A 27,417-nucleotide genomic window follows, 5' to 3' on the forward strand; every position below is an offset into this window, starting at 1 on the left:
CTGTTTCATCCTTAGTGCTTCTCTGTGCATCTGAGATTTTTAAATATCCCTTACCATAGATCCTGACACTTACAGAAATGGCAAAATTGTGATCTAGATTCTAGATCTAACTCCATGTCCTAGCTCTGCCATTAACTGGGTAACCTAGGCCTCTTTAAACTTTGTGCCTTGGATTACCCAGAGATGTGCCAATGGTTTAATGAATTATATCAGATAGCATCAATAAAAGTGTGTATCAGCATAAACACACTATAAACATACCAATTACACTATAAACAGTAATTCACTTTCCCCCCGCCACACCCCGGATTTCATTTATTTATTTGGCAGAGAGCGCGAGAGAGTGAGAGAGCAGAAGCAGGGGAGTGGTGGAGGGAGAGGGAGAAGCAGACTCCCTGCTGAGCAGGGAGCCTGATGCGGGGCTCGATCCCAGGACCCTGAGATCAGGAACTAAGCCAAAGGCAGACACTTAACTGACTGAGCCACACAGGTGCCCCAGTAATTCGCTTTCTCACTGAATTCCACTGCATTACAATATTCAAAATGAATCGCTCTTTTACAACGCTGGAGCTCCATTGATTCTTCTCAGTGACTTTTTAAAGATATTTAACAAGCTGTTCAACAATATGAGTGGATATTATAAAGGAATAAGTTTACACATTTAATAATAAAAGCAGTTTTTAACCACTGCAAATAAAGAATAAAAATGGAAGTCATTCCTGCAATTGTGATCTACTTATGCAAAATTATAATACAATTTACAAAATAACTTGATTTGTCATAATACAGAGATGAAAACTAAAATTAACTAGTGCCATCACTCTACGAGGCATTTTCACATGCATTACCCGATTTAATCTTAACAAGAAATATTTGAGTTCTTATTTATTACTTCTACTCGTGAAATAAGATCACAGAAGCTCAGAAAGTATAAGTAATTTGAAGAATATACACAGTGTAATTAACATAAATGGAATTCCAACTATGATATATTTGAATCTGAAAGCCCATATATTCTCACACTATATTTCATGCTTCTATTCGTTGAAAAATAACAGATACATCTGAAGAAGATATACTACAACAGAAAACAAATAACACTAGATTAGATCTGTAAACATTTTTATTGTTGTTTGGTAGGAATACCAAATAAATACCAGTATCATTATAGCCCAAAACACACTAATCTTAAAAAATAAATAGGACATCATCATTTCACATCCTGTTTTGTATTATTATCCTGATAGCTATGTTGTTAGCTTTTAACACTGTTATAAAATGTTAGTGTGCTCCTTGTTTGAAGAAACAGATATGTATCCAAATAGATGTGTGTGTGTATGTATGTATGTATCTATATAAACATGTATGTAGAGATCCAAAATCAGTGTGGGGTTAAGTTTTAATGACTTTAGAACATAAATGCCACTACCTTACAAAATATCATTGAGGTATTTTATTATGTAAATCCATTTGAAACTTACATAGCTTTGTGAATTTTTGTAGAGTTAATAGTTACTTTTTACTCAAAATTTGTCATTGTCAATCAGAAACTCTGTAAAAGTTTTACTTCTGAAGTCTGCCTATTAGTAGAGTGTCTACTTCTAGCCTAACTAGTACCAAACTAACCATCCAACTACAAAGAACTACAAGCCTTGACAAAGTAAATAAGGGAATCCTTTTGATTTCAGTTATTAACCAGGAAGCTTTTCAAGACTATGATCCACGGCGTAACAGTAAGACATCAGGTGAGTCTCATGGTCATTCTGGCTTTCTGCATGGGGGTACTTTCTGGACCACAGATGAAGAAAGTGGAGTACAGAAGAACAGAGACAATACACTAAGTTGAGGTGGTAGAGAATAGGGTTAAATGCTGCTGCTGAAAATATAACTTGTTATGTTTGTCCCCCAGGAAGAAGGAAGACTGCAGAGACCGGCAACAGAAGTATGTGGGGAGGTCCCAAAAGGTATTTGACGGAGAGCTTCTCATTCATAAGAGGAGTCTTAGCTGAGGACCCTGCTGGCTCTCGGAAGCTGAGAAGTGAACAGAGCTGAGAGTGATGAGGCTGGGAGCATTTTGCTTTTCCATCTACTAGAGATTGAAGAGTTTTGTGAATTAATTACTTGTGGATTAAATGTAGATCCTGGAACGGCCACACCTTATGAGTAAAGACCACATACCAGAGTAAAGGTTAAGCTCTAGACCTAAAAATACAATTAAAGTAGGCCAGCCTAACAAGAAATAAAAGCAAGCACATCATATTCATAGAATGGCCAGTAATTTAATGGACTCCTAGTGACAAAGCTGAACACCTTTTAAAGGAAGACAACATAACTCATACTCCATCATTAAAAATGTCTAGAATGCAATTAAAAATCCCTAATTTATAAATCAGTTGGAACATGTAATCAAAAGAAAAATCAGTCAATTAAAACAGACACCATGATGCTACAAATATTGGGTTTGGCACACAAAAACATTTTTAAAAGATATATTAGAAATATATTTAAGAACCTAAGGGGAAACACTGACCAAATGAACAAACACGTGGGAAATAGCAGAACAACTGAAACTATACAAAATAAACAAACAGAAATTCTGTAACTTAAAATTTTAATACCTAATGTGAAAAATTCACTGACTGAAGCTGCAGAAGTACATAAATGTGAAATTTAAGAGGCATTAATAAATTGACCTAATTTTAAGAACCAAAAGAGAGAAAGAAAAGAGTGAGAACAAATAAGAAAAGATACTTACACAATTCACAGTGCTCACCACCCAGCCACCCCATCTCTCCTACCCCCCACCACTCCAGCAACCCTCAGTTTGTTTCCTGAGATTAAGAATTCCTCATATCAGTGAGGTCATAGGATACATGTGCGTAAGACGGTTGAATCACAGATCTGTACCTCTGAAACAAATAATACATTATATGTTAAAAAAAAAAAAGAAGAAGATAGCAGGGGGGAAATTGGAGGGGGAAAGGAACCATGAGAGACGATGGACTCTGAAAAACAAACTGAGGGTTCTAGAGGGGAGGGGGGGTGGGAGGATGCATTAGCCCAGTGATGGGTATTAAAGAGGGCACGTTCTGCATGGAGCACTGGGTGTTATACGCAAACAATGAATCATGGAACACTACATCAAAAACTAATGATGTAATGTATGCTGATTAACATAACATAATAATAAAATCAATCAATAAATAAATAAATAAGAAAAGAAAATATACTTAGAATCCTGTGGGGCAATATCAAGTGGCTGAAGAGGGACACTACCCTGTGATCCTAAAAAGAAGGAAGATTAAATGATGCAGAAAAAAACCTGAGGAAATCATGGCCAAATATTTATTTTCTTCTAGCTATAGAAGTTCAGTGAACACCAAAGAAGACAAACACAAAGAAAACTATACCCTGGGACATCATTATATAACTTCAAAAAGCTAAAGAAGAATTACTGATAGAATCCAAAGGAAAAGGACAGTTTATACATAGAGGAACAGTGATAAAAAGAATGCATGGATTCTTACAAGAAAAGAAAAAAGCCAGATGACAATGGTATAATATCTCTGAAGTGCAAAGAAGAGCTTATTTTATTTTTTTTATTTTATTTTATTTTTTTTTAATTTTTTTTTTATTCTTATGTTAATCCCCATACATTACATCATTAGTTTTAGATGAAGTGTTCCATGATTCATTGTTTGTGCATAACACCCAGTGCTCCATGCAGAACGTGCCCTCCTCAGTACCCACCACCAGGCTAACCCATCCTCCCACCCCCCTCCCCTCTAGAACCCTGTTTGTTTTTCAGAGTCCATCGTCTCTCATGGTTCGTCTACCCCTCCGATTTCCCCCGCTTCATTCTTCCCTTCCCGCTACCTTCTTCTTCTTCTTCTTCTTCTTTTTTTTTTTCTTAACATATATTGCGTTATTTGTTTCAGAGGTACGGATCTGAGATTCAACAGTCTTGCAAAATTCACAGCGCTTACCAGAGCACATACCCTCCCCAGTGTCTATCACCCAGTCACCCCATCCTTCCCACCCCACCCCCCACTCCAGCAACCCTCAGTTTGTTTCCTGAGATTAAGAATTCCTCATATCAGTGAGATCATATGATACATGTCTTTCTCTGTTTGACTTATTTCACTCAACATAATACCCTCCAGTTCCATCCACATCGTTGCAAATGGCAAGATCTCGTTCCTTTTGATGGCTGCATAATATTCCATTGTATATATATACCAGATCTTCTTTATCCATTCATCTGTTGATGGACATCTTGGCTCTTTCCACAGTTTGGCTATTGTGGACATTGCTGCTATAAACATCGGGGTGCACGTACCCCTTCGGATCCCTACTTTTGTATCTTTGGGGTAAATACCCAGTAGTGCAATTGCTGGATCATATGGTAGCTCTATTTTCAACTTTTTGAGGAACCTCCATACAGTTTTCCAGAGTGGCTGCACCAGCTTGCATTCCCACCAACAGTGTAGGAGGGTTCCCCTTTCTCCGCATCCCCGCCAACATCTGTCATTTCCTGACTTGTTAATTTTAGCCATTCTGACAGGTGTGAGGTGGTATCTCATTGAGGTTTTGATTTGGATTTCCCTGATGCCGAGCGATACTGAGCACTTTTTCATGTGTCTGTTGGCCATTTGGATGTCTTCTTTGGAAAAATGTCTTTTCATGTCTTCTGCCCATTTCTTGATTGGATTCTTTGTTCTTTGGGTGTTGAGTTTGATGAGTTCTTTATAGATTTTGGATACTAGCCCTTTATCTGATATGTCATTTGCAAATATCTTCTCCCATTCTGTTGGTTGTCTTTTGGTTTTGTTGACTGTTTCCTTTGCTTTGCAAAAGCTTTTTATCTTGATGAAGTCCCAATAGTTCATTTTTGCCCTTGCCTCCCTTGCCTTTGGCGATGTTTCTAGGAAGAAGTTGCTTCGGCTGAGGTCGAAGAGGTTGCTGCCTGTGTTCTCCTTTAGGATTTTGATGGACTCCTGTCTCACATTGAGGTCTTTCAACCATTTGGAGTCTATTTTTGTGTGTGGTGTAAGGAAATGGTCCAGTTTCATTCTTCTGCATGTGGCTATCCAATTTTCCCAACACCATTTGTTGAAGAGACTGTCTTTGTTCCATTGGACATTCTTTCCTGCTTTGTCAAAGATGAGTTGACCATAGAGTTGAGGGTCCATTTCTGGGCTCTCTATTCTGTTCCATTGATCTATGTGTCTGTTTTTGTGCCAGTACCATGCTGTCTTGATGATGACAGCTTTGTAATAGAGCTGGAAGTCCGGAATTGTGATGCCGCCGGCTTTGCTTTTCTTTTTCAACATTCCTCTGGCTATGCGGGGTCTTTTCTGGTTCCATACAAATTTTAGGATTATTTGTTCCATTTCTTTGAAAAAAGTGGATGGTATTTTGATGGGGATTGCATTGAATGTGTAGATTGCTCTAGGTAGCATTGACATCTTCACAATATTTGTTCTTCCAATCCATGAGCATGGAATGTTTTCCCATTTCTTTGTGTCTTCCTCAATTTCTTTCATGAGTATTTTATAGTTTTCTGAGTACAGATCCTTTGTCTCTTTGGTTAGATTTATTCCTAGGTATCTTATGGTTTTGGGTGCAATTGTAAATGGGATCGACTCCTTATTTTCTCTTTCTTCTGTCTTGTTGTTGGTGTATAGGAATGCCACTGACTTCTGTGCATTGATTTTATATCCTGCCACTTGACTGAATTCCTGTATGAGTTCTAGCAGTTTTGGGGTGGAGTCTTTTGGGTTTTCCACATAAAGTATCATATCATCTGCAAAGAGTGAGAGTTTGACTTCTTCCTTGCCAATTTGGATGCCTTTGATTTCTTTTTGTTGTCTGATTGCTGTGGCTAGGACTTCCAATACTATGTTGAATAGCAGTGGTGATAGTGGACATCCCTGCCGCGTTCCTGACCTTAGGGGGAAAGCTCTCAGTTTTTCCCCATTGAGAATGATATTCGCTGTAGGTTTTTCATAGATGGCTTTTATGATATTGAGGTATGTACCCTCTATGCCTATACTCTGAAGAGTTTTGATCAAGAAAGGATGCTGTACTTTGTCAAATGCTTTTTCTGCATCTATTGAGAGGATCATATGATTCTTGTTCTTTCTTTTGTTAATGTATTGTATCACATTGATTGATTTGCGGATGTTGAACCAACCTTGCAGCCCAGGGATAAATCCCACTTGGTCATGGTGAATAATCCTTTTAATGTACTGTTGGATCCTATTGGCTAGTATTTGGGTGAGAATTTTTGCATCCATGTTCATCAGGGATATTGGTCTGTAATTCTCCTTTTTGATGAGGTCTTTGTCTGGTTTTGGGATCAAGGTAATGCTGGCCTCATAAAATGAGTTTGGAAGTTTTCCTTCCATTTCTATTTTTTGGAACAGTTTCAGAAGAATAGGTATTAATTCTTCTTGAAATGTTTGGTAGAATTCCCCTGGGAAGCCATCTGGCCCTGGGCTTTTGTTTTTGGGGAGATTTTTGATGACTGCTTCAATTTCCTTAGTGGTTATAGGTCTGTTCAGGTTTTCTATTTCATCCTGGTTCAGTTTTGGTAGTTGGTACATCTCTAGGAATGCCTCCATTTCTTCTAGGTTATTTAATTTGCTGGCATAGAGTTGCTCATAATATGTTCTTATAATTGTTTGTATTTCTTTGGTGTTGGTTGTGATCTCTCCTCTTTCATTCATGATTTTGTTGATTTGGGTCATTTCTCTTCTCTTTTTGATAAGTCTGGCCAGGGGTTTATCAATCTTGTTAATTCTTTCAAAGAACCAGCTCCTAGTTTCGGTGATCTGTTCTACTGTTGTTTTAGTTTCTATTTCATTGATTTCTGCTCTGATCTTTATGATTTCTCTTCTCCTGCTGGGTTGAGGCTTTATTTGCTGTTCTTTCTCCAGCTCCTTTAGGTGTAAGGTTAGGTTGTGTACTTGAGACCTTTCTTGTTTCTTGAGAAAGGCTTGTATTGCTATATACTTTCCTCTTAGGACTGCCTTTGCTGCATCCCAAAGATTTTGAATAGTTGTGTTTTCATTTTCATTGTTTTCCATGTATTTTTTTAATTCTTCCTTAATTTCCTGGTTGACCCATTTGTTCTTCAGTAGGATGCTCTTTAGCCTCCATGTATTTGAGTTCTTTCTGACTTTTGTCTTGTGATTGAGCTCTAGTTTCAAAGCATGGTGGTCTGAAAATAGGCAGGGAATGATTCCAATCTTTTGGTACCAGTTGAGACCTGATTTATGACCTAGGATGTGATCTATTCTGGAGAATGTTCCATGGGCACTAGAGAAGAATGTGTATTCCGTTGCTTTGGGGTGGAATGTTCTGAATAGGTCTGTGAAGTCCATTTGGTCCAGTGTGTCATTTAAAGTCTTTATTTCCTTGTTGATCTTTTGCTTAGACGATCTGTCCATTTCAGTGAGGGGGGTGTTAAAGTCCCCCACTATTATTGTATTGTTGTCGATGTGTTTCTTTGCTTTTGTTATTAATTGGCTTATATAATTGGCTGCTCCCATGTTAGGGGCATAGATATTTACAGTTGTTAGATCTTCTTGTTGGATAGATCCTTTAAGTATGATATAGTGTCCTTCCTCATCTCTTATTACAGTCTTTGGTTTAAAATCTAATTTGTCTGATATAAGGATTGCCACCCCAGCTTTCTTTTGGTGTCCATTAGCATGGTAAATGGTTTTCCACCCCCTCACTTTCAATCTGGGGCTGTCTTTGGGTCGAAAATGAGTCTCTTGCAGACAGCATATCGATGGGTCTTGTTTTTTAATCCAGTCTGATAGCCTGTGTCTTTTGATTGGGGCATTGAGCCCATTTACATTCAGGGTAACTATTGAAAGATAGGAATTTAGTGCCATTGTATTGCCTGTAAGGTGACTGTTACCGTATATTGTCTGTGTTCCTTTCTGGTCTATGTTGCTTTTGGGCTCTCTCTTTGCTTAGAGGACTCCTTTCAAGATTTCCTGTAGGGCTGGTTTTGTGTTTGCAAATTCCTTTAGTTTTTGTTTGTCCTGGAAGCTTTTTATCTCTCCTTCAATTTTCAATGACAGCCTAGCTGGATATAGTATTCTTGGCTGCATATTTTTCTCGTTTAGTGCTCTGAATATATCCTGCCAGTCCTTTCTGGCCTGCCAGGTCTCTGTGGATAGGTCTGTTGCCAATCTAATGTTTCTACCCTTGTAGGTTACATATCTCTTCTCCCGAGCTGCTTTCAGGATTTTCTCTTTGTCTATGAGACTCGTAAGTTTTACTATTAGATGTCGGGGTGTTGACCTATTTTTATTGATTTTGAGAGGGGTTCTCTGTGCTTCCTGGATTTTCATGCCTGTTTCCTTCCCCAAATTAGGGAAGTTCTCTGCTATAATTTGCTCCATTATACCTTCTGCCCCTCTCTCTCTTTCTTCTTCTTCTGGGATCCCAATTATTCTAATGTTGTTTCGTCTTATGGTATCGCTTATCTCTCGAATTCTGCCCTCGTGATCCAGTAGTTGTTTATCTCTCTTTTTCTCAGCTTCTTTATTTTCCATCATTTCATCTTCTATATTACTGATTCTCTCTTCTGCCTCATTTATTCTAGCAGTTAGCGCCCCCATTTTTGATTGCACCTCATTAATAGCCTTTTTGATTTCTACTTGGTTGGATTTTAGTTCTTTTACTTCTCCAGAAAGGGTTTCTCTAATAACTTCCATATTTTTTTCAAGCCCAGCTAGTATCTTTAAAGTGATGATTCTGAACTCTAGATCTGACATTGTACTAATGTCCGTATTGAGTAGGTCCCTGGCAGTCGGTACTACCTCTTGTTCTTTTTGTTGAGGTGATTTTTTCCGTCTTGTCATTTTGTGCAGAGGAGAATAGATTAATGAGAGAACAAAATGCTAGCAGAGTAACAACGTCCCCAGAAAATATACTCTAAACAAATCAGAAAAAACCTGAAGCAGTGGGAAAAGAAAGGGAAAGAGAGAAAAAAGAAAAAGAAAAAAAAGAAAAAGATAAAGATAAAAACAAAAACAAACAAAACAAAACAACAACAAAAAAAACCAGAATGTGATCAAATATGATCAGTGCCACACACTAGATTTGGGGTGTATTTTGGTCTTTTAGAAGAAAGTGCCTCCCAAAATTTTAAAGAAAGAAAAACTTATATATGTACAAAAATAAGGGTTGATATGATGAAGGGATGGAATATGACTGTAAAGATGGAAATTATAAAAAATTTTATAAAAGGAATTGATAAGAAGTTGTTTGAAAAAAGAAAGAAGAGGATTTAAAAAAAGAGAAAAAAAAAAAGGGAGAGGATGTGATCAGGCAGGGGAACAGAAAACACCATATACTAGAGATTTAGGGTATATTTTGATCTGTTAGAAGAAACTATCTCAAAATTTTAAAGAGAGAACAACTTATATATATAAGCCAAAAATATGGGTAACTACTATGAAGGGATAGAATATGACTCTAAAAATGAAAAATAAAAATGTTTTTTTTTAAAAAAAAAAGGGATTGATAAGATGTTGGTTGAAAAAGGGAAAAAGAAAAATTCAAAAAGAATAAAAAAAGAAAAAAAGACAGTTAAAAAAAATTAACTTTGAAAGACTACAGAATCATGGTAAAAAAGCCATGAATTCTATGTGCAGTAGTCCCCTAGAGCTGGAGTTCTGCCGTTCTCATTGATGGGTAAACTTGGTCTTGGCTGGCTGTTCTCGCTGATCTTCTGGGGAGGGGCCTGTTGCCGTGGTTTCCAAATGTCTTTGCCGGAGGCAGAATTGCCCCGCCCTTGCCCCCTCCCAGCTAAGTAATCTGCTGGGGTTTGCTCTCCGGGGCCTTTGTTCCCTGCGAGCCTTCCGTACCGCTTTGGAGGCGGAGAGTGAAAATGGCGGCCTCCCAATCTCCGCCCCGGAGGAGCCGAGAACTCGGGGTCTCGCTTCTCAGTGAGCCCCCAGAGAAAAGCCGTCAGTCACTCCCGTCTCCCCGGTCTCCAGCCGCACTCCGTGCTCACCCGGCCTGTGACCGCGCGTTTCTATCTCTGGCACCCGACCCCGGGTGGAGTCTCCAAACCCAGCAGATCTCTGCGGTGCACTCCCGCGCGGCTCCTCCCGGGGGAGGAAGGTGAGTCTCCCCGGATCTGCCGCTTGTTGGGTCCCTGCTGGAGGAGCAGTGGCCTGACTGTGCCGCGGATCACAGTTTATGGCAACCCCGAGCTGAGAGCCCGCGCCTGGGCTCCGCCTCTGCAGCCGGCTTCCCTGCTCCGATACCTGGGAGCTCTGCCACACTCAGGCACCCCCAGTCTTTCTGTGACCCCGAGGGTCCTGAGACCACACTGTCCCGGAGGGTTCCACCCCCCGCTTAGCCACCAGAGTGACGTCCCTCGGCGGAGCAGACTTTTAAAAGTTCTGATTTTGTGCTCCGCTGCTCTATCACTTGCCAGAAGCGGCCGCCGGAGGCCCCTCCCCCGCCGTCTCTCCTCCGGAATATCGCCTCGGATTCACTTCTCCGCACGTCCTACCTTCCAGAAAGTGGTCGCTTTTCTGATGAGAGAGTTGTTGCTCTTCTTTTCTTCGACCTCCTGTTGAGTTTGTAGGTGTTCAGAATGGTTTGATCCCTATCCAGCTGAATTCCTGAGAGGAGACGAAATCCAGGTCTCCTACTCCTCCGCCATCCAGAAGAGCTTATTTTAAAGGAGTCTGGCGGGGTGGGGTGCCTGGGTGGTTCAGTAGGTTGAGCTGTTGAATGTCTCTGACTCTGAAGTGCAAAGAAGAGCTTGTTTTAAAGGAGTCTGGCAGGGTGGGGGTGCCTGGGTGGTTCAGTAGGTTGAGCTGATGAATGTCTCTGACTCTTGGTTTCGGCTCAGGTCATGATCTCAGGGTCCTAGGATTGAGCTCCGTGCTCAGTAGGGAGTCTACTTGATATTCTCTCTCTCCCTTTCCCTCTGCATCTTCCCCTGAGTGTGCTCTCTTTCTCTCTCAAATAAATAAATAGAACCTTTAAAAAAAAAAAGATTTCTGGATGTGACCTTTGTCTAAGGGATATATTATAATGAGTAATAAAACCCACAAAGTTTTTATTTTTCTTAATTTTTTTAAAGATTTTATCTATTTATGAGAGAGAGTGTGCATAAGTGGGAAGAGGGGTAAGGGGAGAGGGAAAAGCAGACTCCCCACTGAGCAGGGAGCCCAACTCGGGGCTCAAACCCAGGACCCTGGGATCATGACCTGAGCGGAAGGCAGACACTTAACTAAGCCACCCAGGTGCCCCAAATGCACAACGTTTTTAAACAATTTACATCAGCTTGTACTAAAAGGGACAAAGACAGCAAAAATGAAAATAGGCAGTTAGACCCTTGAGGTACCGTGGGCAGGAAGCAGGCTGAGAAAGCTACTCAGTTGCAAGCATACATGTTTTCTTACAGGAAGGGGAGGAGGACCCATGAGGTAAAATCCCAAACCCAGAGGGCGAAGAGCAATGGAGAGTCATTCAGCAGAATTAAGACTGTGTTGTGATTAGGGAAACAAGCAACTGGCAACCAGTACTCAGTTGGGTTTCAGAACTCATAGGAGTAATGACTACTGTACGTCTCCCATTTCCCCCTTTTTGAGTGGAAGGGTCTACTGCAGTTATCTTATACTCGTCTCTGTACTGAATGTTGAATAGAGGGAACAGATACTTTGCCTTATTAGTTCACAGCTTTTCAGATTGAGAGAAAATCAATGGATCTGTGATTCTTGTACCACAACCCAACAAATTCATCCACACCTGGCCTTGATTCAGATAAGAACCTCACCTGAGCTTCATTATCTGATGGGATGAGATTTGGGGGTGGTGGGGTAGGATACAAGGTGATTGTATTTAGCAGGTGGGAAGGATCAGAACCTTTTTGTTGGGAAGGCAAACTGTGGAAGATTTATGTTTTTTATAATTGCCATAGTAATATTTCAGTTCACCCTTCTCTTCCAGAATTTTAACTTTTCCCCGTCAAGAGGAAGACAGGGCTTTGGAGACCTGAATTATAAATAGGATATAGAAGAAGTGACACTAAGTCATATCTTAGGACAGGTTAGAAAGACAATTCAGCTTCCACTGGGCTTTCTCTCTTTTAGGATGCTTGCTTTTTGGAACCTAGACATCTTATTTTAGCTCAGGCCACATGGAGAGGTCATATTAAGGTGTTCAAACAGCCCCTACTAAGGTCTCTCATGACAGACAGCATCAATTGCCAAATGTGTTGACTACAAACTTTGAGGCGATTTAACTTCCAACCTTTCAGCAAACTAGTAAAATAAAAGCCAATTAGAGCAAAAAGAGGCTGTTCCTGTTAAGCCCTACTCAAATTGCAAATTGATGAAGACAGAAATATTGTTTTTAACCACTGATTATGAGGATGGTTTATTTTACATAGTAATAGGTTACCAAAATATGCACATAGCAAAATACGTATCCTCAAAATGATACATCTATATAAATAGTGTGATATAAAACAGAATACATACTTTTGGAAATTAAAGATATAATTTGTAAAAATATGAAATAAAATGTTATACATAAAATATGTTTATCAATATAGATAGGCTTTTAATAGATCATTTTAAAATAAAAATGGGGGCGCCTGGGTGGCTCAGTTGGTTAAGTAACTGCCTTCGGCTCAGGTCATGATCCTGGAGTCCCTGGATCAAGTCCCGCATCGGGCTCCCTGCTCAGCAAGGAACCTGCTTCTCCCTCTGACCCTCCCCCCTCTCATGTGCTCTCTCTCTCTCGTTCTCTCTGTCTCAAATAAAAAAAAAAAATCTTTAAAATCAAAATGGTAGGGGCGCCTGGGTGGCTCAGCCATTAAGTGTCTGCCTTCGGCTCAGGTCGTGATCCCAGGGTCCTGGGGTCGAGCCCCGCATCGGGATCCCTGATCGGCAGGAAGCCTGCTTCTCCCTCTCCCTCTCCCCGTTTGTTGTGTTCCCTCTCTTGCTGTATCTCTCTTTGCCAAATAAATAAATAAAATCTTTAAAAAATAAATAAATAAAATCAAAATGGTAATTTTCTTAAGTATATAGATATATATGTTATTATAACAATATGCAATACAATAAATTGGTTATAAAACAGAATTAGTAAAGTATATAAATACTAACTGGAAGAATTTATATAAATTTAGGAGAATATTTGCCTTTATGGGAAATGGGAAAGGTATATTAAATTTATTTAATATGCCATTTATCTTACATAAAAATTATGGAAAGAAAAAAGAAGATATATGAACTTTGATTTTTTTCTGGTTTTTTTATAGGTGAATATTTATGAAAAAAAATTTTTTAAGTTGAAAAAGGACAGAATTACGGGACGCCTGGGTGGCTCAGTCGGTTAAGCGTCTGCCTTCGGCTCAGGTCATGATCCCAGGGTCCTGGTATCGAGTCCCGCATCGAGCTCCCTGCTCGGCAGGGAGCCTGCTTCTCCCTCTGCCTCTGTCTCTCTCTCTGTCTCTCATGAATAAATAAATAAAATCTTTAAAAAATTAAAAAATTTAAAAATTTAAAAAAGGACAGAATTAACATGGCCAGTTTGCCCTGGGGTCCTCTCAGAAGGCATAGCAAAGACACAAGGAGATTGGAAACTAAATGTTCCAAAAAGTGAAAACAGTAATGGTAAGAAATAAAGATATAATATCACAAAATGTAAATCTAAAGGACACCAAGGCATAATCCAGTGAAAAATAAGAACTTCTAATATGAAAAGAAACTTCAAGAAAATTACACAAGTAGGGGACCAAAATAAACAAACACAAAATGATTCATCTACACACAAATGGTATTAGATTTCCAACAACTTTTTATGAGTAAGCATGATTCTAGACTATAATGAAGGCCATAAGAACTTTGGAGAAAAAAATGAAATTCTTGGTCCAGACAAAATATAAATCAAGTCTAAGGGAGCAAAATATTGTCATTTTCTTACAGGCCAAGACCCAGAAATGTTATTACCAAATAACCATTGCTGAAATAATTTCTTGAAAATGTAGTATGTAGGTAGGTAAGTAGATAGACCGAAAGATAACAAGACAGGTTTGAGATTTAAAACAAGGGTAGAAACAAAAATAAATAAAACTTGAAGTAAAGCCTAAACAACTGTTGGTTAATAAGTTTAAAATATCAATCTAGTATTAAAACTTTAATTATTTTTTATTAAGTAGTTTGGGGTAGAAATAAAGTTTAAAGCAGAAGCCAAGCTCTGATAACAAGATTATTTCCTTCACTGGGAAAACGCACTTATTTATTACTTCTAAATATTTATGAAAAACATGTAAATGTAGGTTAAATATTTAAGATAATTAAATAGGTATATGATGTTTAATAAAAATATCCTTGAAGAAAGGGTGCTGGAGGAAACAAAGAATAAGTAAAATGAGCAAATAATTTACTCAAGTGCAGAAAATATAAATCAGTCAGTCAGTAAATTATTATAGAAAAAACAAATAATTATTTAAAATGAGGTTTACACAGGGTGCCTGGGTGGATCAGTCAGTTAAACATCCAACTCTTGATTTCAGCTCATGTCCTGATCTCAGAGTTGTGGGACCAAGCCCCCGGGCTCCACCCTCAGCTCAGAGTCTGCATGTCCCTCTCCCTCTGCTCCCCCCCCCCCGTCTCTCTCCCTCTCTCTCTCTATATATAAAATAAAATCTTTTTTAAAAAATGAGGTTTACCCACAAATATGCATAAATATATTATACATATAGCAAGCACAGTAAAGGTAAGCCTAACACAACCCTTTGAAAACAAAGACTTACAGATTTTTTTTTTAAGATTTTATTTATTTATTTGACAGACAGACAGCGAGAGAGGGAACACAAGCAGGGGGAGCGGGAGAGGGAGAAGCAGGCTTCCCGCAGAGCAGGGAGCCAGACGTGGGGCTCGATCCCAGGACCCCGGGATCATGACCTGAGCCGAAGGCAGTCGCTTAACGACTGAGCCACCCAGGCGCCCCATATTTTTTAGTCAATTATAGATATTAGAAAATAGCCCTCAAAAGAAAAAGACAGAAAAAAGATGTAAATGTAGACATAGAAGCAGAAAAATCAGATAATTAAGAAAAAAAAAAACAATATCAGATGAAAAATAACTAAAAGTAAAAGGAATTCAATGAGATATGAGAAGGAAAATTAATAATTGAAGGACATTTACCTTTATGCACCTATAAATATAATATGGCTTTGAAATTTATAAGGAAATATTGTTAAAACTATGAAAATCAATGATATAAATATATGTTCTGGGCACTATAATTCAAAATGGAATTTTTCTGAAGTATAGAATAATTCAGATGGAGATGTCAAGTTATTTTTTACTCAATAATGTTCTCTTTATAGGTTTCTAGTCAACTCTCTTCTATTATCTGTTTTTCTTTTTTTAAGATTTATTTATTTTAGAGAGAATGCGAATATGAGCCAGCAAGTAGAGGGAGGGGCAGAGGGAGAGGGCGAGGGAGAGAGAGAATCTCTAAACCAGACTCCCCACTGAGCTCATAGCCCGACGCAGGGCTCTATCTCAAGACCCTGAGGTCAGGACCTGAACCAACTGAACGACCCAGGTGCCCTCCATGAGTTGTTTTCATAACTGAACTACTAGATTTCAAGCTCCAACTTCCACAATTGTATTACTAGAACAAATGATGATGATGAATGGCTGACTTTACAAGCATTTGTGTCACAAGAGTGGACAATTTGTCTTAAATATAGAAAGATTTGAGGCATCAATTATAAACAAAATTATGCAACTATAAGTATTTTTAAATATCATATTTATAATCATCATAGTATAACTTAACTGAATGTATTAGAACAAATTTATGAAAAATATGAAAATGAAAAGAGGGGGATATTAAATGTTTGACATTCCCAAATTTATTGATTCAAATCTGGGATGAATCAATAGCCAATTTAGATAATCTTCAATAAATTTATTTAATCTCTGTTTTGTTGTTGTTGCTTTTGTTTTGTTTGCTTTCTATGTAAAATAGTGAGACACCCCTTATAAAAGCAAACATCAATTCCAGAAAGACAAGGATATAAAGTGAATTATTTCAGGTGAATTAATATACATAATTATTTACTGATTTTACCTTAAAAAAACTTAAAACTTAAAAAAAAAAGACTACCCAAGTCACAGATGAAATTTATTTTAATTGTATTCATAGAGTATGATTTTCCTATTTAAAACTTACTTCAATCCTCTTGGTAGAGGAAGTCCATGGGGAAAGCAAGGATTTTATACAGCACAGAAATTATAGCATACATTAAACTATAGATAGTTGCATAAATTGTCCATACTCTCACATAATGCCACTAAAAAATACTCTGAAAATAAAAATTTAAATTAAAAAAAAATCTGCTATCTATAGAATTTTACTGCTTTCCATTTAAACTGGATAATACCCGAAAAAGAGCTGAGGGAGCATCATTATACACGTACACCTGCATTGCTAAAATTGCTTAAACACTACTACTTCTGGTGGCAATGCAACTGCAACAGCAGGTAGTTTATTTTTTATTTTTTTATTTTTTTATTCTTATGTTAATCCCCATACATTACGTCATTAGTTTTAGATGTAGTGTTCCATGATTCATTGTTTGTGCATAACACCCTGTGCTCCATGCAGAACGTGCCCTCCTCAATACCCATCACCAGGCTAACCCATCCTCCCACCCCCCTCCCCTCTAAAACCCTCAGTTTGTTTTTCAGAGTCCATCGTCTCTCATGGTTCGTCTACCCCTCTGATTCCCCCCCTTCATTCTTCCCCTCCTGCTACCTTCTTCTTCTGCTTCCTCTTTTTTTCTTAACATATATTGCATTATTTGTTTCAGAGGTACAGATCTGAGATTCACGCAGGTAGTTTATTTTTAATTGCATCTGGTGTTCTAAATGCTCTTAGTGACACAGAATCTGGTGTATGAACCATTCCATACAGAAATACGTAATGTGAATATTTAAAACCATTAAGTATTTTTTTCCGTCACTGAGTCTTATATATAAAATCTTTGCTGTGTTAAGGTGAAGCAGGTGTATATAAACTCATATTTTAAATAAATGATTTTTAGTTTTCTCAATTTAACAAACATTTACTAAGCATAGCTTGTATAAAGAGAAATGAGAAAAATCAAAGAATATTGAGTGTGGTTATCATAGCAAAGTTTCTAAACTCAAAGTTTCTAAACTATGGTCCAATAAATACAGTAGATACATCCTCATACTAACAATTATCCTCATACTAACATATTATCCTCATACTAACAATTATCAAAAGTACATAATGAAAAGAACCACAAGAAACTAACCTCCAACTTGAATCCAAATCTTCTGCATCCAGGCATAAGTGACTTATACCAAACATTAATTACAATGACTACGGCATTCACTTGAAACAATGCAAATTCTCACAAAATGATTTTGTGGATTTCTATAGATACAAAAATGGAAAGTGATAGACTTATGAAAGCTCTGAGTTAGGACTACATTTTAATACTATTACAAGTCTTGATTTCTCATCTTTACTGAGGTTGATAATTAGCAGCCTCAGATGGAAACAATTTATGAACTATAATGCAAACTATTTACATTGTTTTGTCTCGGAAACCACTTTCAATAAATGTTTAGATTTAGCACAGGTGCTGGATATTATGTAATAACATTACTTTCTTGAACATTTCTTCATTTATATGTCCTTCTTCCCATCATTTTTGTCTAATCATTAAAAGCCATACAGACTTCACTCAGAACATGCATTTTTTTAAGTTCTATGTTCCTCTTCAGTGAGGCCATCTAAAATACTAAATAGCATTCACTGCAGAAAACTGAAAGCACTTTTCTTTGCAATATCTCATGCCCCAGACTCCTATATTTTACCTCTAAATTATTTGCAATCTGTCTCCCATATTCTGAGACTACACTTTTGATAGCAATCCCCTTTCATCTTCAACTAGTAAATGCACAGATGAATTACTTCCCTACAAAAATGATTACCTCATGTTTCTTTTCCTGGCTTTCATGGAGTTTGAATTAACCTCACATGATTCCTTTTGTCATATTTCTATGAGTTTAAATTTGTCTTTTTCAAATAAATTTATTTTTCTTGTTTTATATAATACGTATCTATAAGAGAAAATGTAAGAAACCCAGAAAAATTGAATGGGAGAAATAAATTATGCATTGCCCAACTAAAACCATTCCTCGTTACAGTTGGGTGTACAGCATACCTATTTTTGCATGTGTGTTTGTGTACATTTAATTTTCTACTCTGTTGTGTTTTAAGTGAATTATCCAAAATAGCCAAGCTAACAATTCTGATTTTAAATATAGATTTGGAAAATAAATAAATAAATATAGATTTGGTTATGATAGTTAAAACATGGTCTTTGTAGAAAATAGATAGAAATGTATAAAATTAGGGGCGCCTGGGTGGCTCAGTCGTTAAGCGTCTGCCTTCAGCTCAGGTCATGATCCCAGGGTACTGGGATCCAGCCCTGCGTCTGGCTCCCTGCTCCACGGGAAGCCTGCTTCTCCCTCTCCCACTCCCCCTGCTTGTGTTCCCTCCCTCGCTGTATCTCTCTCTGTCAAATAAATAAATAAAAATCTTAAAAAAAAAGAAATGTATAAAATTATTGTAACCTACCCAGAGGAAAGCATATTAATAATTCTATGAGTTACATAAAAGAATGTGATAAGTATTTTGATTTCTAAAGGGCATGAATATATACAATATAATATATAAAATATTATGCTAAGTCGGCTAAGTATTTTTTTAATTTGGTTTCTTTTTAATATTTTTCAATGGAGAAGATGGACAGATACCTAATGGCAATTGATGTTGGTCATCAAATGATTCTTTATACACTCTTCCAACTATTACTTGTCAAAATTCCTTTCCAAAATATATTGACAAATCAGTGTCTGTATAGTAAGATTTTAAATGGTGAGACAAGAATAAAAGTTCATGGAACAGTTTTAAAAGTGTTATAAAATCAATTCTTTTTCTTTTCTGTTTTCCCTCAAACATCCTCCCCCTACAAATGCAGGTAAGACCTCAAACTGTGTTCTTATTTGTAATGTAAGTGTCATTCGATGGCCATGTGGCTACACAGCATGAAGTAGCTATGATGAACCATGATGAAAAACGACAGGTGCAAAGTGAGAAGTTTGCACACAACAACCTCAGCTTTATGAAGGCTTCAGGTTTACCCATCATTGGAGAACCTTGATCTGCTGTGGCTCAAAACAAGGAAGGGAGTCCACCTGTTTTGCCTGAAGCAATAATTAAGATCAAACAAAACTGCTTTGCAACAGTAAGACATGACAAGTAGGAGAGGAAAAGGCTTTTCCAGCAATGGCAATAGAAGTCACTTTCTCCAAAAAGAGTCTAGGTTATTAACAAGTAAAGCACTGTGGGGATAACCCAGCGGCAAATCAGATTAAAGAAAAGCAGAATAAGCAGGTGGTAGAACAATATTTGCATTTCCACAGAATAAATAATTTTAAACATTCAGGCAAAATGAAAGGACAGAGAGCTCATTAGTTTGAGATATTTCCTGTGGCCATATCTCCACATTTTCTATGGCACCTCACTGAGCTTCAGGAGAAGTCTGAACTGGAGTCCATTTGTTAAATCGTAACTATAAACATCTGACAGGTTAGCTAGTTGTAATGGGTTAATATTTTTTCTGAACCATGACATTTATACATATGTGTATATATATACATGTGTATATATGTGTACATATGTATGTATGTGTATATATATTATATATGTATACATATATATGCATACACACACACACACACAGTTGTAAAATACCTATAATCACATTATGCAATTGATATGAGAGAGGCGCTTATATAAAGGATACTTCAGCTGCATCTGTTGGATATGAGATTAGAAAGCTGACCTAGAGACTGGCAGGCACAATGAATGATTTCACTCCACCCCTCCCGCCAAGTGAAAATGTATTTATAATGATCAATCCATATCCTCTCCCTAATGAATCTTGTTTTTGTCAGGGCCAGAGAAGTATGGATGGCAGTATTCTGTAAGATGGAGCAAACTGCCTCATAAAGGAATCAAGCTCAAAACCCTATGCTTCTACAGATTCTAAACAACTATGGTAATTGGACCTAAAAAATAATAGGTGCCTGTGCACACAGATAACAACGATGACAAATAACAGCATAATCTTACTGAGTCCAAGCTGAACCTAAAATCTGATGGCTTCAAACTCCAACATTGAAAAATAAATCCCCAATGCAAAGCAATCATGACACTCTTCCTCTCTCCTGGAAAATGGAAATCAAAATATCATAAATGAAGTATGCCTATTGTCTATTCATATTAATTATAATGGTAAATTAACACTTCCTAAAATTTTAATTTGAATTTTAATAAATACAGTTTAGTATAATTTGAAAATATGGAAATAAAAATATTCTTTCAAATTTCAATGCAAGCAAGAAGACGTTTTGAGTATTTGGAAGATATTTCTTTTCAATATTTTTTACATGAACATGAATTACAATGAGTAAAGCACTCATAAGAGTTTCTGGTATATCATAAAAACTCTGCAAGAATTTATGTAAAAATTAATGAAAAAGTTTGCACACCACCACCTCAGCTTTATGAAGGTTTCTGGTTTACCCATTAGCAAAGAACCTTGACCTGCTCTGGCTCAAGAGAGTCCACCTGTTTTTATCTGTATTTACAATCTTGAGGTACATATAGTGTTGTGTCATGTACTTTTTTAAAAAAATTAACATCTGGTTATAATCATTTTTATGGAAAAGACAGAAGGACAACATATAACATGTACACATACAAAAGGGTATAGAATGAAAAATTAGCTTCACTCTAAGATTTTCAATCTCACTTAAGAGACATAAATACTAACATATTTTCTTGTATACCCTTCCACACATATCCCTTATATACCTTACACATATATTCATATGAATGTATACCTTACATATATATTCATATGTTTGCATACATGTTTATGCATGACTAGACTAATTTTTCATTAAAAATCTGTATATTATAACCAATGTATTTTTACAAACCAGTGTGTTTTGGAAGTGTATCATATATGTATGTATGTATATATATTCATATTTGAATGAATAAAACTCTCACCTAAGTAGGAACAAAAGAAGTAAATTCTTACTCTGATAGGCATCTTTAAAAGAAAAAAAAAATACCTATATCTAACTCTACTTACAGGTCAAATACTGAATTATCCTCTCCTGAACTCAAAAACAAAACCTGGATATTCACTATCACTACTTCAATTCAATTAGAGGAACTACTAAATAAAACAAGAAAAAGAAAAGTATGCAAATTGGAACCCAAAGAGTAAAGGTGTCAATATTATAAGATGACATAATTGTATACACAGAAAATCCAAAATTCTTTACAGAAAAGTTACAAGTATAAGGGCGCCTGGGTGACTCAGTCCATTAAGCGTCTGCCTTCAGCTCAGGTCATGGTCCCAGGGTCCTGCGACCAAGTCCTGCTTCAGGCTCCCAGCTCAGCGGGGAGTCTGTTTCTCCCTCTGACCCTCTGCCCCTCTCATGCTCTCTCTAATAAATAAATGAAATCTTTAAGAAAAGAAGAAAAGCTACAAGTTTGGATGACTAAATTTAGCAAAATTCTTGGATACAAGGTTGCTGTATACAAATGAACTGAATCCTCTATGTAGTTGGCAAACTTTCTTTAAAGGACAAGACAGTTAATATTTTAGCCTTTGCGGGCAACATGGTCTCCTCGATTCTGCCCTTGTAGCATTCCTTTGGTTTGTTCCACACTAGAAGATGCTATAAGCCTCTGCTGCTCGTAACTTGTGCTGTTGTGTCCACAGTATATAATATGCCAGTACTCTCTGTACTGTGGTACTGGGTCCCATTCACTTAGTTCTCATCAGTCCCCTGTCTCTACCTATTTTGATATTCAATCAGATTTGTTTGCCTTACGATATAATCCTACCTACAACATATTTTTAGATATCCATGAATATTTCTGGTCAATTGATAGTAACTTTACCCATCTGCTGGTAATAATTCAGTGTGGTTTTTTTCCCCCCTTGGTTTCATGCACATTTACTTCATTGGATATCAGGGATTTTAAGCAAGTGGGATCTGTCATTTTGAAACCAGTAGTCTGGCCATCAATTACTCATCCAGAAAAACACTTCTGTTTATCTAAAGGGAAACATGGTAAGCCTCATTATCCAAGCTTCTGCCTGATGTTACAAGCACATTTTGAGAAATTGATCTAATGATTTCTACACTGAACAGGAATATCAACCCAGTTTTAAATACCAACAACCGCTTGTTCTCAATGCTGCTTAACATGTGGAGGAAATTGACTGCAGGGGATACAATCAGCTAATACTTTATTTGCAATACTCCATGACCCTGAAACACTAGCTCTTTCACATGCATATATTTTAGTGCACAGTCATCTCGGGGAAGAAATTAGATCATACAGAGCAGGTTTGTCCTAATTTCTGTCTTTATGTACCATTTGACTTCATAAGAAAACATCACCAGAAACTATCCTAAGCATGCTAATAAACTCAAAGTTCCATCTTCTTTAAAAGGACGACATTAAAAGAGTAATGGAAACCCATTCTGTTAATAGGAAATAAGGGGAATTTTGGTCACCAGCAAAGGCATATAAGATATGGCCCAATAAATCATTGACAACTATATTAACAGTAACAACTCTATCCAGTAAGTTGAACACAGAAATGTTTATATTTTTATTCTACATAAAATGCAGGGCTAAATGCTTACATTTCCAGTCACAGATAAACTGGGATGCATTCACTGGGCTTGCCTGACCCTCTAGTCCCTGCATCATTTTTTTTTCCTCAAAGCTGAATCTACTCAATCTCAATGGTAAATTCAATGTCTCTAAATTTCCAGGGTTAATGCTCACTGGAGACAGGAAGAAGGAAAGGGGCTGTGACCTATTACTCTGTGACATTTCCTTCCCATCCTTTGAAACTCTCCAGAAAGAATATTTTTGCATAGTTCTTAAGATGTAGTGTCTATTAGTTTCCTCCATCGTGTTCAATGTTTATTGTCCTAGTGTTAAAATCCATATTCTGCTTCCTTTCATGGTCCCTGATGAGCCTGAATCTAGGATCTTGTCTTCCTCTTGACAATCTAATCTCCAAGGAGCTTTTCTTGTCAGATCTATCCAAGGCTTTTGTTATATTCTGGGTCAGACTACAGCTCTTCTAGACTTTGAAATGTGGCCTCACTTTCCTAATAAAAAAATGTCTAATGTCAGTCACAGCCTTCAAAATAGCTATTATATAATGGTGTCTTAACCTATAATAATCAATGTCTTAGCCTAGAAAAGTAAATTACATCTTATAAACATCTTCATGGTGATAATCTAAATATGTATCATGTAAATGTTAACAAAAATCATTTTTAAAAACAGACTTCTACTAAACATACTCTAATTATACAGTCCAACAATCACACCCCTTCGTATTTACCCAAAAGAGTTGAAAACATATGTCGCACAAATAGCTGCACACAGATGTTTACAGCAGCTTTATTCATAATTGCCCAACTTGGAAGCAACCAAGACATCGTTCAGTAGGTGAATGGGTAAATAAACCGTGGTACATCTAGACAATGGAATATTGTTTGGTGTTAAAAAGAAATGAGCTGGGCGCCTGGGTGGCTCAGTTGTTAAGCGTCTGCCTTCGGCTCAGGTCATGATCTCAGGGTCCTGGGATCGAGTCCTGCATCGGGCTCCCTGCTCCTTGGGAGCCTGCTTCTCCCTCTGCCTCTCTCTCTCTCTGTCTCTAATGAATAAATAAATAAAATCTTAAAAAAAAAAAAAAGAAAGAAAGAAATGAGCTATCCAAGCCATGAAAAGGTATGGAGGAATCCTAAATGCATATTACTAAGAGAAAGAAGCCAATCTGGAACCAAAAATGCTGTTTGATTCCAACTATATGACATTCTAGAAAAAGCAGAATAATGGAGACATGAAAAAGATTAGTATTTGCCAGGGCTTAAAGGGGAGGAGGAATGAATAGGCAGAGCATAGAGGATTTTTAGGACAGTGAAAATATATGGTGGATACATGCCATTATGAATTTGTTCAACCCCATCAAACCAACACCAAATCAACACCAGGAGTGAAACCTAAAGTAAACTATGGATTTCGGATGATGTGTCAGTGTAGGTTCATCAGCTGTAACAAATGTACTACTCTGGCAGAAGATGTTGATAATGGCTATGCGTGTGTGGGGGCAGAGGGTATGTGGGAAATCTCTTTACCTTCTGCTCAATTTTGCTGTGGATCCTAAAACTGCTTTAAAAAAATAAAGTGTGTTTAAAAAAACCTGACTCTTAACTGTGACATAATCCACCCTTTCTCCTGATATAAAAACCATAGCATCATTCATAAATTCTCTTTTTCATCCCACCAGCGTGTAATATTACTTAAAATGTTATATAATAGCTTTCATTAGTAACGATCTGAGAGAAAACCATTTTACATGATCAGAAACTGAATTATTGGGCGCCTGGGTGGCTCAGTTGGTTAAGCAACTGCCTTCGGCTCAGGTCATGATCTTGGAGTCCCAGGATCGGGTCCCGCATCGGGCTCCCTGCTCGGCGGGGAGTCTGCTTCTCCCTCTCATGCTCTCTGTCTCCCATTCTCTCTCTCAGATAAATAAATAAAAAATCTTTAAAAAAAAAAAAAAAGAAAGAAACTGAATTATTAAGTAATATTTAGAAATTTAATTTCAATATTTGAAGGTATGTCTAGTAACTCAAGTAATAATAACATATTTCTAATTGCCGATTCTACAAAAAAAATATTTTATTAAGTAAAAGATACTTCCTTTCACCTGTCTCCATCAGATGTTTGAATTTCAATTGATGATTCTAAGATAGTTTAAAATGTTTATAAATTTCCTCTTCATATTTTAGTCTTCTTCATATTATTGATTGGTATGCATCTTTCACCTTTTTGAGTAGATAACCATAAAATTTAGTTACTTCTTACATGAATAAGAAGGAATTCTTGAATTTCTAGGGCCTGGAAAAATAAGGCTGTTTTGCAGTATATAATCTTCCCAACACAATAGAGTTTTCTGAGTCTGGCACAAAGTCATGATTTAGCTTTTAGAGCAGCAGTTTAAAGGTATTTTTAAAAATAAGAGATACCATAACAAAGACTGTTATTATGTAGTTTAAGTACTGATTTAATTAAGCATAATAATTTTAGCAACTATATTTTTAATTATATAGTAGTTACTTAGTACTTATTTAGCTATGTTAATCATATTATACAACACAATTATGTAATTAACTTAATTAGTACCTGATTATCATGATCATCACTAAGTGTCAGCAGAAATGGCCACAGTTAAACACATTGTTCTAGGTCATAAGTAACTATAAACATAATCGGTAATATATTTGCAGAGGCTTGAAGCATTGGTGAGAACTATTCTATCTCAAGGTTAGTCTGTATTTATCCCAAAGTCTTCATAAACTGTACACCTCAGTGATAGTTCAGACTTAACCTCAAGTTGGCACAATGGCTGGAAACCTTGTAAATGTAAAAGTTGTTCACTGGATATTAAATGGAAAATATTCTTTTAAGTAGGAGATCATCCAGTGTCTGTCTGTACCTGGATGATAACAAATCTACCTACCTCCCCTCACACTTGTTATTTTATTGATCTCTACAATAGAGTTTTAGAGTTTCTTCTACAGTTGCAATTATTTTCATCTTTTTAATCCATTAATTCCTGCTTTTATGTAATTTATCAATATCCCTTTTAGATTATGTCTTACTGCTTTTAGGTGTTTGATTAAATTATTTAAATTTTATTTTCAATCATTCTTTATAATAATCACAATATTTATAGCTATAGGAGATTTTTCCAAGTAAAGATTTGCTTGCATTTCATGTATTTTAATAATTTTATTTACTTTTCCTAAATTTTTTTCTAGTGGTATTTTTTTCCATTTACAGCCCCAAAACTATTGAGGAAGAAACATTTAAAATAAAGCTAAAAGTGTTTGGGCTTTTCTTTCTTGGTCTTATTAAATCAATATTAGTTGGATTAAAAAATTAAATATGGTTGTATTATGTTCAGAGAATGCATACAAATTTTACCTTTTAGAATCAAAGTTTTATTTATAACATAAGATATTAATTTTCTAGGTCACCAAAGGAATTTACTGTGATGGAAAATAGTTTATTTCAATCATTCTCAACCCATCTTCATGGATCAATTACTAACACAACAATAAGCTTGTAGAAAAGAAAATGGTGCATGTATATTGGTTTTAACGTAGAAAGAAAAAAGTAGAAACACTCTCTTCTATCCTAATTTACTGATACACAGTATACTGACAAGATCATGGCATTCTGCCTCAAGCTGGATATGAGAGATGAAATAGGAGAGATATCTTTACACCGTGATTTGACCACAATTGGGTTCCTTATTATGTGGCTATTGTCTACAGGGAGAAAGTTTAAGTAGGATTTCATTCTCCAAACAAGCAAGGAATCACAGCAAAGTAGAACCACACCAAATTTACATTTTATTGATCTCAGTCTACTTTGCCTACAATCATCATCAGAATAGGGCTCTCTGCTCATCCATGAATGAAGAGCCCTCATTCATCTTCCCAAGGTTGTACATCAAAAGTAGGTTTTTAATTCCAACTAACTTACACATTAGGAGATAATCAGGGGTTAGTTATTATTAGATCAAATACTCTTATCTCTCATTGGGGTACAACATGGCAGTGACCTTTTAGTAGTCAGGCTATCAATGAAGAATCAAAGATGAATTAATAGTTATAATCACAAGAAAATTCTTAAGATATGACATAGCATTTAGCATTTGTATATGTTTTTAGTTGTATGGAATGAACCTCTCGGCTTACTTGGCAGTGATGCTGAAAAACTAAGTACTTTGGAATGATTTTTATATGACTTTTTAAGGCCCACCTCCAGAAAGAATTCTAGTTGTTCAATACTCATATTTTTTAAATTTTATTTTATCATGTTATGTTAATCACCATACATTACATCATTAGTTTTTGATGTAGTGTTCCATGATTCATTGTTTCCATATAACACCCAGTGCTCCATTCAACACGTGCCCTCTTTAATACCCATCACCAGGCTACCCCTCCCCCACCCCCTCCCCTCTAGAACCTTCAGTTTGTTTCTCAGAGTCCATAGTCTCTCATGGTTCGTCTCCCCCTCCAATTTCCCCCCCTTCATTTTTCCCTTCCTATTATCTTCTTCTTTTTTTTTTAAACATATAATGTATTATCTGTTTCAGAGGTACAGATC

Source organism: Neomonachus schauinslandi, chromosome 13, assembly GCF_002201575.2.
Source record: "Neomonachus schauinslandi chromosome 13, ASM220157v2, whole genome shotgun sequence".
Lineage (NCBI taxonomy): Eukaryota > Metazoa > Chordata > Mammalia > Carnivora > Phocidae > Neomonachus > Neomonachus schauinslandi.